This window comes from Aedes aegypti, chromosome 3 (genome assembly GCF_002204515.2).
Source record: "Aedes aegypti strain LVP_AGWG chromosome 3, AaegL5.0 Primary Assembly, whole genome shotgun sequence".
Classification (NCBI taxonomy): domain Eukaryota; kingdom Metazoa; phylum Arthropoda; class Insecta; order Diptera; family Culicidae; genus Aedes; species Aedes aegypti.
In genome coordinates, this window is record NC_035109.1 from 315794877 (window position 1) to 315807051 (window position 12175).

The window sequence follows — 12175 nt, forward strand, 5'->3', positions numbered from 1 at the left end:
AAAATGAGTTTGTATGTCGTGCTATCTGCGTTGGCAGCGCTGATTTTTGACTTTAACCTTTACACATGATTTTGATAGAATAGACCTGGAGAAGTGGATGAACTTGTCAATCATTTTCCTGTCAATTTCCACACAAAATCTACTTTTTCTCTACTATAAATTCGCTCTAGGTGAACCACTTCCCCTGGCCTATTTTGTTCGAGCCTCCGTGTCTCTTCTCTGTGCTTTAAGGGTTTGTTCACAAATTTCATAATTCCAAAAATGGTCATTTTTGATACTGTTGCATTCATCAAGGGTTCTGAAGTGTTTGTGTGAGGAAAACGTTTAGGATTAGTCGCCTGAATAGTTTAAAAACGAGAGAAAACAAATCTATCACTTCGTGTGGAAGTATTCATATCGTATTTCAACAGCCTACTTGATGGCAAGACAAAGTTTGCTGGGACCACTAGTTTGGAAAATAAATTAATGTTTATCACATGCGAGAAAGCACTTTACTGAAACAAATCCGTCGACTATGATTACGATACTGGATTCCGGCTTTTTTAAGGAATACTGTATAGGGTAAATTATGTATTTTGGACAGGTTAAGGATATGTCCGGAAACGACGATCGATCAACTGCCTTAGATACTAATATTTTATTACGTTATGATACTTATATTCTTAATGCCTCATTGTACTTTGAGTTTCTGGGGAGAAAGAGCTTACAGACTGTAGCATTAGCTGTCAAAATAGCGTTTTTAGCGGCCTGTCTGTTATACTTTGGACATCTGAATATAATTTGGACAGGGGCGTTTTCTCAATATCTATTCAATGGTTTCTTAAAAAGACGGTCACATCATAATGTTTTAAGAGTTTACATGTAACTATTGCGTTTTTTCGCTTATTGGATGTGTATATTAGTGATAATCAATAATTTCATTTAATGCAAGCAAATATCATCAAATCCACGAAATACGCCTGAAAGTATGCATGCATGCCACATTCCAGTGCGTTTCATCAGATGGCCAAGTTATATCAACTGAACAAAAACCGTAATCTATTTTGGACACCATCGGATTTATTCCTTATATACTCATGTTAAGATTTTAGATGAACATAGCTTCAATTTTAGACATATTTTATCATTTTGATCCTCTTGCACTCGTAGGTTTCACAGATGTTTTGTTGATACAATTTACAATTTTGATATGTTTGAAGCCAATTTGTGATTGTTATGAAAATGCCCATCATTAATAAGAAGCATAGTGTATTAATAATGCAATACATGATATTCCATACATAAATTCCTCATCATCTCATTGTAAATGAGCATAGAACGACCAGCCTGTCCAATTTATATGCATGTCCAAGTTATATACGTTACCCTATTGTTATTATGTACAATTCCCTTAATCACCATTATACTCTTTGAAGAGCAGCATATTATGTATCCGGTAGAAATCAAGACCAACATTTATTTATAATTTTTGTTTTCTCGGGCCCCGTGCGTAGCAGCTAATATGTTCATAAAAATCGTAAGTATGCAGCGCCACACTAAAAAACTGATTTCAAAATCGCGCGAGTTGAGGCGCGTCGCGAGTCTCACTGGCGCGATCCGGTTTGGTGGCGGTGCGACAATATATTCAACAGCACTGCCAACACAATATTATGTATCCGGTAGAAATCAAGACCAACATTTATTGGCCCAGTGCATCGCAGCTAATATGTGAATAGTGCGCTGTGTTCATAAAAATCATGAGAATGCAGCGCCACCTTAAATTACTGATTTCAAAATGCAGCGAGTTGAGGCGCGTCGCGATTCTCACTGGCGCGATCCGGTTCGGTGGCGGTGCAACAATATCATCCGTAGATGTGACAGGCCAATTCTCATCAGCACTCCCGAATCTAAATTGCGATTGAGTCTAAAGCCCCAAACGCAATGATTGCGGAACGGCAACGGAAAGCGGAACCGGTTCGCCAGCATGAACTATAGCATGCTTGTCGACTCAGACATGGTTCACTTTCGTTCGTTGACAGCTCAGTCAGGATGGTGTGATTCATGCTGGCGAACCGGTTCCGCATTCCGTTGCCATTCCGCTATCATTGTGTTTGAGCCTTAAGGAAAGTCCAGGTCCCAGAATGCAAAAAAAAGAGTTTTGTTAATATATTATTAATTGTAAACCCATTTTAATAACCATTAAAATAGTTCGTAGTTGTGAATAAGGGCATACACAGGAAAAAACCAGGAACAATGGATCATTGAAGGTGGTTTTTGCAAGTGCTCATCGCATCAAAACAAAGGCGCCACTGTATATGGGATTTAACATTGTGACAGCATTGCTGTTCTGTCAAACACACAAGACTACGATGGCACTATCTATGCTTTTGGTTATTTTAATGATCCATTTATTAATTCGCTACACGCACCAAGACACTGGCACTGACTCAAAGCGGGTTAGAGAATAAGTTATCTCTAATGATTAGGTCAAGAAATATAAATATCTGAAAGTGGAAGTGGCCGATACTATCCTTGTCGCGAGATCAATTTTTCCTTGATCAAAAAACATTTACATTGCTCGTGATCTCCGAGCTTTTTCCGCTGCCCTTCCTGATTCAATGCCATTAGAAATCAATCAAGTCTTGATCCCTATCGAAATCAAAAAGCTGGTCAACGGACGCCAACTATTTTCCATCCATATCCACTCACAAAGCACTTCGATCACCGACATGATCCAGATCATCTATTCCTCCAGTTACATGCCTCTTCTGATCATCTTCAGTCGGGTTTGACTGCAACTCTAGGACCTGGCGCCGAACACGATGCTTCTTATCTCGAAGGCAATCACCGATCTGATCACGCAGGATCCGCTTCTGTCGGGAAACCTGGCCAGCATCCCATAGACGGCTTTTCCGTTTCTCAGACAGTCTCGTGTATCACGCCTCCGTCTTATTATTCGCCGTATCCATCCTTTCCGGTCACATCACGGAACCGAAGCATCCTGCTGAATCCGGGACAACTAGCAAACGCAGGAGAACATTTATATGATGTTCCAGAACCTGCTGGAATTGGATTTCGTCTGATGTTCAGGAACCTTCCACCGACGATGCAGCTTCCTGCTCCCTCTTTGTTGTTGATCGACGAAAACTGAGTCAATCCGCTAAACCACTCTTAGAAGATGGGCAAAGATGAGCTAGATTTATAAAGATGGATAAAGATTTATTATAGGATACCACAGATGGAACACATTAGTTCACTGCAAGACGATGAATGGTCATCGCAAAGATTGTTCAAAGTATTTAATCTCAATAATCTAAAATATGCACGGAGAACTTCGAAAATACTAATTAGGGTGTTAATTATTACAGTAGTTACATTTTTTATTTTTATGCATTGCCCAGCATATGAAATATGCACCATCCACATATGTTTTATACTTCGCCATGAATTTTAGAAAATCATTATTTGCGACTATTATAAGCAACACATGGGACTTGGCCATTTTCTTTTACAGTTTCAACTCTTGCTGCTCGTGTCGAAAACAATACGATACATCGATGATTCTACATACTCCAGGATCCTACAAGTAAGTAAGAATAACTACAGTAAATAATAAGAGACCATGTAGGAAGCATTGGATTAATTTCAGGCTTCCGGATGTGATCCCCAAGCCAGACGAAGCAGACGCTCCCGAGGATGTTAGCGGATTTTATCTTCTACTCTGCAAATCATCCTTGACTGGCAAATTAAACTAATTGGCGAATCCAGATGAAGCGAGCCGGAAGGTATTTAATACTCACCGGGACTCAGTCAAGGATTCCGTTCCGATTACACCTAGGATACACACATGCAACTGTGGGTTCAATATATGTAACGTCGGAACACTGCATTGTCGTTGGACTCAAAAAGCGATAGTGTACTGTTATTTAACGAAATAAATGTGTTTTTTTTTATCAATCTTATTTTTACTTGATGTGATTTTCATATTCCTGGCTTTCGGTTTTAAATGTAAACAAAAATAGCGGCAACTAAATTATATTGCCCCATTATGCATTACCATTCTTAAATATCGTTTATACTTTGAAAGAATAAAGGAAAGATATGGCCCAGATAACCGTAGCGGTAAACGCGCAGCTATTCAGCAAGACCAAGCTGAGGGTTGTGGGTTCGAATCCCACCAGTCGAGGATCTTTTCGGGTTGGAAATTTTCTCGACTTCCCAGGGCATAGAGTATCTTCGTACCTGCCACACGATATACGCATGCAAAAATGGTCATTGGCATAGTAAGCTCTCAGTTAATAACTGTGGAAGTGCTCATAAGAACACTAAGCTGATAAGCAGGCTTTGTCCCAGTGGGGACGTAATGCCAGAAAGAAGAAGAAGATGCATCTCATCATGAGATTCTCATGGGGTGAATGGACCGAATATGATTTTAGTATGAGTTTTAAGCATTTCAGTATTTTTTTATTTAAGCGTGTGTGTCGCCCCCTTCGGTCGGATTAGCTAGATGGAAAAGGCAGTCGTGTTCAAACCAGTGAATCCCCACTGTATTCAAATATTTGTCGCGACAGTCGGAGATCGAGAAAAAAAACAATTTAAAAAATATATGTGGCCTGATTTCAATATTATTTAACTTTTATTTACCTGAGACGAGACTCGCGAAGACGGTCTTCTTTTTCTGTGATTGCTGAGTTTTTTTTCTTATTCCATTTTGTGTTTATACCAATTATGCGCAAGCCGTTCAAACTCTCACATGAACCTCTCAGCAAACAATGATTGGGTTTGCATCACATCGAATCATAAATAGCCGTTTGAGTGAAATTTCATGCCAGCAAACGTAGCAGACATTAGAAATAATTAATCTTCTGCTTAGATTTATCAGCAACTTTGGAAAAAACTGCTTCGCTGACTGAGGTTTTTAATAACAGTTTACTTTGAACACAATACTTTTCACTTTTTCAGCCACGAAAACGGTGGGCTGCATTTGACGTTTCGTGAGAGGGGAATCTGGGCTGAATATGACGTTGATATTTTTCCTCTTCGCGAGTCTCTCTCAGTTATTTACTACTGAGAATGTGAGTTGAACTTCAAGCGGAGTCCCATTTCACCTTAATAACAATCTTCTTGTATGCACCGCAGAGTCGAATTCAGGCACCGAGCAAAACAAGAGAAAAAAGTTGTCGGAGTTGTTGGTTTTGTTTGCGTCTTCTGCTTTTGCGTCGATTTTCTTCTCATCAGTCGCAGTTTGTTCCATCGCAGGTGTTGGTCGATTCCCGTTCGTTCAGTTTAGTTCCGTTCATTCATCAGTCAAGTCAGGAAGTCGCAAGTCGCAAAATCGAATAAAAAAGTGCATCACCATCAAAATTTAGTGTTCCATCGTCGCCGTGGAAAAGTGCGGAGGAGTTGCAAAATTTTGTGCATCAGGAAGGAAAATACCTTCGCGAAAGAAAGTGAGAAAAGTGTTATTTTTGATGAGCGCACCACTGCAAGGGTTGATGTGAAAATAATTGTGGCGTACGCATCGTATTATTTTTTTTACGGGAAAAGCGGTCCCAAAAGTGTGAAGAAAAGTGGATTTTCGTCCATTAATTCGCGTAACATTTTGCTGGGGGTGAAAAAAAACGGAGACGAAGAAAAGTCGCTGTGTGTTTGTCGCTTCGTTATGATGATGGCAAACGACCTTCACACGATTCCCCGTTGCCCGTTGTCGTCTTTGTCGCTGTCGCAGCCTTCCGTTTTGGGTTTAGAATTGCATTTTCCGCTTCGTAGTTTCTGGCGTGCGTTTTGGAAAGGGTTTCAGAAACTAAATGGAGCCATTGTTTCAAATTCCGGTATATAAAAATTTTGTATCTCTTCTTCTTCTTGGCATTACGTCCTCACTGGGCTAGAGCCTGTTTCACAGCTTAGTGTTCGATGAGCACTTCCACAGTTATTAACTGAGAGCTTTCTTTGCCAAAGTTTCCATTTTTGCATTCGTATATCGTGTGGCAGGTACGAAGATACTCTATGCCCAGGGAAGTCCAGAAAATTTCCATTACGAAAAGATTGTGGATCGACAGGGAATCGAACCCAGACACATTCAGCTTGGCTTTGGTTTGTAGCCGGACTCTAACCACTCGGCTAAGAAAGACCCAAACTACTCCATATATTATCCACAATTCTTACAGAGATTTTTCCGCAAAAAACTATAAGATTTTTTTTTGTAGAAATTAAACAATAAATTCAACTATGGATTCCTCAGACATTTCTCCAGATATTTGGAGCTCTTTAGAAGATGTCTTGAATTATTTTTGAATACCTTCAGTATTGGAAAAAAACATTATCAAACTTTTTCGATTTTCCATACAAAATGATCAACTTTGGTAACCTAGATCTCAAACAAAATTGAATTAAATTTTCACAGAACATCAGACATAACTTGAATTTTAACATATATTTTTGAATATGTTTTCCAATCACGAGTTAAAAAGTAATAATGATTTTACTAAAGTGTAATTTTGTACGAAAGATTCAAAACATTTTATCTGAAAATCTGAGAGCCCTACACAAAAACTGTTTTCTGCAAACTTGTTCATTTTGTCAAAATCTACAACTTTGCTGAAAATACCATAAAGCAATTCCTTCTTTTTTTAGTTATGTCTATTATAAAAAAAATCTTCAAAAAATCGACTTTAGTTAAACCGTTATTGCTTTTATACTCGTGTTTGGAAAAATCACTCAGAAATATATGTTAAAATTCAAGTTATTTCTGAAGCACTGTCCAAATTTCAAAATGACTCAGATCTAAGCCTCTAAATTTGACCATTTTGTATGGAAAATCGAAAAAGTTGCAAATGTTTTGTCTAATAATGTACATTAAAACCACAAAATGCTACATCAATTATTCCTGTAGTTTAGTAAATTTTGCAATATCTATTGTATTTTTGGAAATTCATCCAAGACTTTCTCAAGAGTTCAAAAGGGATCTGAAAATTTTTGAAAGACTTCTCTCGTTAAGGAATTTATCGTGTATTTCATCGGTGATATCTTTAGGATTTCGTTTAGAATTTTCGCCAGATTTTTCATTCTGGAATTTATTCTATTAATTTACTGAAGAATTTTCTTAGCATCTCCTCGGAAAAAAATGAGGACTTCTTTTGGAAATTTTGAAATGATGAAATGATACCCTATCATTAAAAAAAAAAATCTGAGAGTAGGTATGGTTGGAAAAAAATCTTTTTGAATTTTTCTATGGAGTCTGGAGGAAACGCGCAATGTACTCCTGAAGAAATCTACTAATTGAAAGTTACAGAAAGCTTTATGCAAATACCTGAATTACATTCTGATGAAATTTCAGAAAAGAATCATCAAATCCCACAGAAACTTTTGGAAACACGCTTTGATAGAATCCTCATTGAAATCCTTTGAAGAATCCTTATTGAAACATTCAATCTCTTTTTGGTCCCATTTTTCATGCATCTTCAGGTCTCTCAAGGCAATTAGTCTCGTTGTGTTTGGATGGGCATCTAATTCTTCCGAAAGAGGTGCACTTTGCGAATAAGGACCACGTGGTTATTGAGCTGAAATCGAATTCAGGTTAACTTCTGCGTCCATGAGTCCTCTCGTGGCGTAGGGGTAACGCGCCCTAACTAGAGATCAGGGAGTCGTGAGTTCGATTCTCACCGAGAAGACGTGTAACTTTTTCGCAAAACTTCACATCAATTTGTCCGTTTAATTTCAAGAATGCATTAGGATTCATCTCAATGCGAAAAATGAAAAAAGTGACTTCAGAAGGTACTGTTTTGTGTAACCACAACTTTAGAGTCCTTTGTTCACGTTATCGAAAAATGCTTTGCTATTTTTCAAGAATGTTAAAATATTGAGTACAAACATTAATTTTCAAAAGCTTGCTGATCGGCTTGCTTCAGAATATGGTTTACATCTTAATGTTTCCAATTAAATGTTTCCAAACCAGTTCATGACTTCCTCAGGCTCAAGTAATAAAAAGCGCCCAGATATTCGATGATTAACCGAATAATGTGTATTTGAATCCAAAAACACTATCCTCTGTTATTTGTTGAAAATAAGGGCCCCTACATATTACCAATCCAGGTCCCCTTCAAACCTGATCCTGTGTACATTTTTATTTGCTAAAACAGAATATCTTTTGCTATGAGAAGTTTTCAACAGGATTTCGGAATCCCTTGGAGCCCGGGCCCGGTGCGAATCGCTTCCACCGCACCCCCCTAGCTACGCTAATGACCTGGTCCAATGTGGTCATTGAAAGTGTAAAGTATTATTTGGCATTCCAATGAACATATTTCATGGCTTAGATGTGAATTGATATGTTTATATGGTTTCTAAATTATATCAAACATAACACCACGGATCCATAATCCGGAACATTTGGAACATCCGGAATGGTTTCAATTGAAGTCATTGAAAGTTTAATGTGTTATTTGTCGCTCAAATGAACATGCATATTTTATTGCGTAGATGTGAATTGATGTGTCGTAGGACATGGTTTCTAAGTAACATTAAACTCGACCCTATGGAACTATAATCCGGTACCGGTTTCATTATGGCCACGTCCTCAAAAGGCAAAAACATTTTGTTCAAAACCTATTCTAAACTGAGAGTTTTGTTTCAATAATATTGAGGATAAACAATTGGAATCTAAAAAAATGCTCTCGTCTCCACGCTTTTTTTATTACCCAGAAAAGGGAGAGGAGTCTGGGGGGATATCCCACACAAGGATTGTAAGACCAACTAGTCGCATTAACTTAAGAGTTTGTTTCAAGCCAATTGATCCAGCGGTCTTCAAATTGTGACCATTTGAAAATTAAAGGATTCTAAGGCTTAAAAGAAGAGTAATTTCATTTATGCTTTCGTTTTTATTTATTTCAATTTCCAAGCTCAAGCTTTTATTTATTTCAATTTCCAAACTCTGAAAATGAAACATAAGCAAAGTTATTAAGAATATTTCAAGCCAGTCCAAGGATCTCTGTTCATTATTATTTTGAGTTAATACAAACAAACTGATCCAAAAATATAATTCTCGATTACTTTTTCAAATCGACGTAAGTAACTTCCATATAGTTTTAAGAAAATTAATTCATAAGAATGAACCTGTCTTCTAAAACTGTTTTTAAATGAATTAACATTTTTTCGCCGTGTGCATTGCTTAAATTTTGCATACAATAAGCTCGCGTTCAAAAACTAGGGAGTTCCTGTTGTTTCCCACAAAAATTTAATTACAAAATGATTAGATGGAACATTTCCAAATCATGAATGGTGCTTCTTTTTCTTATATTCATGAGCTAATGAAAATGAACATTTTTGCGAAAATTGCTTTTACCTTACGCGTAAATTTGTTAACTTTTCTAAACAATGATTTCAATGGGTAAGGATGACACTACCGAAGATTCATGTCTCACATACGTTATGAGCAAACGATATGAGCAAGAAAAATGCGATTCTTACTAAAAATGGCATCGCCGAAAACGATTCCGTTGTCAAAACTTTCATGAGTATGCTCAATTAGGCAACATTAACGAGTTACTGTTAAAAACATAGAATTCCCTTAGGAAATTGCCTACATTTAGGCGTATTCCGTGGTTCGAGGTGTTTTTAATTTTAAAATAACTCAAAAAGTATATGACTTGTAGGCGTTTGGCCTTCATATTCGGCTTCGGGGGTCATGATTTAAGTAAGTAACGACATTTTCAATATTACCGAACGTTGTTTACATAGATGATCAATGTTACCCCATATCAGCTAAATCAAAAAATCGCTTAAAATACTTTTTTAAACATCCTTAAATATTTCAAAAAACAATATACAATATATAGTCACGAGCTATGGGTAACAGTACTTGTTTTAAAAATATAAAATTTGACACATTTGCGTTTTCAAACGAAATATACAAGAAATATTCAAAAAAATGATCAATGTTACCCCGGATTACGGTACTTTCGACGTTTTTGTACCAGTGTAAAAACGACTCAAGTAGTGTTTTGTTTTGATTCGTGGTTAAGTCACTTTGTCTCTCCATACAGCGGAGCGGCGAAAGTAGTGGTTAGGTTGCGAAAGTTGAAAATCTTACTTTCGTCGTTTTGTAAATCCGGAAATTTAACGTTCTAAAAATGAAAAATCGAGTTGGTTTAGAGCGAAATGTGTAGAATTTCGTCTGCGAAACACGTAGAATCGATAAAGTAAGTTTGTATACTTTTTTGACTTGAGTCTTTTTGAATACGTTTTCGAGAATTCTTTATGCCATCTGATAAATTTCCCGCTCTGATTTTGTCTTCCGTATAAACAAAGTAATTCGCTAGTTGAACGCTACCCAAATGTTGAACGATCTGTAGAAAACGTGTTAAAACAGAAAATTGAACCATTTTCAAACAGTTTCAATAAATTATACAGATTATTTTGTAAGTTAGCTGTACTATTGGACACAATAAATTTCATTAGCACATTAATTTCTTAAACGAAATATTTATTGAAAATTTTTATCGGTAGGTGAAACGAAAATTTCAGTTCTTTTAGAAAAAAAAAACTTAAGCTGGGGTTGCTATGAAATAAGCTGTATGGTAAAACATACTACATATATTGGGTTAAGCATTTATTCACGATATCAGTAAAAGTCTACTTTAGTTATTTTCTAAACATCCGTACAATTTACTCGTACCTATTAATTACATAAACACATTTTCAATTGCACTTTCGTTTCACGTACATTTTCCATTTGTTGAACACTAGCATAACATGACAGACTTGGTTTCATCAACAGTATCGCCAGATTTTTTATTTTCGTAGCAAACACCTATATCGAAATGGAATATTGCATTACACAATATAGTATTGTTTATAGCTTTAAAAGCCATCACCGTTTGATTGTTTACATCATGATTGAAATTACGCTTCGGCTGCCGATTTTTCCGGAGTATAACCTCAATCTCGCGATTGATGCTGTAATGTCGAAGGTATTCTACATTAGGAGAAGCCGCTAAAGTCTATGGAGTGCCGAAAGGGACGATTCACTTCCGTCTCAGCCCAGAGTATTCAGGGAAAGTGCTTTGCGGACCTTACCCTGTCCTCACAACCAACGAGGAGGGCGAACATGCAAGTTGAATGAACGCGGGAGTAAAGCGGTCAACATTTAGCGACAATCGTTCAACATTAGGATAAGATGGGTTATGTATGTGTTCAACTACTGGGTATTCGTGATCAAACGTCAACATCCCACCGCAAAATCGCTAGTGTTTGGAGGTGATTTTAACCTCCAAATTGCCAAATAACCTTCAAATCATCACCTCCAAGTTAGTTCTAATAACCTCCGTTATATGAAATATGGTGGCGCTTCGATCGTCGCAAGTTCATCGTTAAACAGTCAATAGAACTATCTTTTCAAAAATATATATTTTTTAATTTCAAAATGGACATTACAGTGCCAAAAATGTAACAGGAATAATGTCAAACAATCGGTGTTGAATGCTTTTTTTAGCAACCTTTCTATCAGAATTTCCATTAAAATCAAATAACATAAAAACGTCTATCTTAACTGTTCAACATTTGGCGATTTACCCTATTGCGGAAAATTGTTTAGAATAAAATGTTTATAGATTTCGAGAAAATAGGCCCTCCGAACCGAATTTATTTTACATGGGTGATCCATGTTACCATAAATCAGCAGTATTGGAAAATCAATGCCAATTTTTTTAAACATGCTTTACAAATTTAGAAAACGCACAATATACATGATTCTAAAATTAAAATGTACTTGAAACACAATAAAAAAAATCAAATCTGCAATATTAGCCTTTTTGATTATTTTTGTAAATATCTAAAGCATATTAATGTTACCTAGGGGTTACCTACGTTATCTCCTATTCAAAAAATGTTTCATATTTAGAAATTTATTCCACGGAAACAATTCAGTTTACTTCAATCTTTATGAATGACTTTCAGAATCCTTAGTCCCCTACCAGATATTACGCTAGAATTTTCCCGATTCTCTGTTTCGTTCCGTCGGAAAAGCGACGGATGACATTCAGGAGGGGGGGTGCAGCTGGTGCGGGCAGCTTGTGATGTAAAAATAGTGGCGGAAAATCGTCATCTCTGGGCAAGTTGCAGTGCGGCAGTCGTAGCAGAAGCAGCACCAACAGCAGTGGTAGTAGAATTTTCAGGAGTTTTCCTCGCGCCGGGAAATGGTGGA

At 36.9% G+C, this 12175-nt stretch overlaps 1 protein-coding gene across 7 annotated transcripts in view; it reads left to right on the forward strand.

The window, feature by feature from the left end:
- Positions 1 to 5244: 5244 nt before the first annotated feature.
- The window catches only part of LOC5567349 (OTU domain-containing protein 7B), a 96491-nt gene continuing 89560 nt past the window's right edge, over positions 5245 to 12175 (forward strand). For 5 of the 7 annotated variants that reach the window (XM_021852488.1, XM_021852496.1, XM_021852494.1 and 2 more), the window contains exon 1: positions 5245 to 5429. The gene's annotated coding sequence lies outside the window, so the exon portion shown is untranslated. Of the gene's footprint in view, positions 5430 to 11961; positions 12131 to 12151; positions 12171 to 12175 lie in introns of those variants that run through there. The other 2 variants (XM_021852490.1, XM_021852491.1) reach the window with 2 other exon arrangements.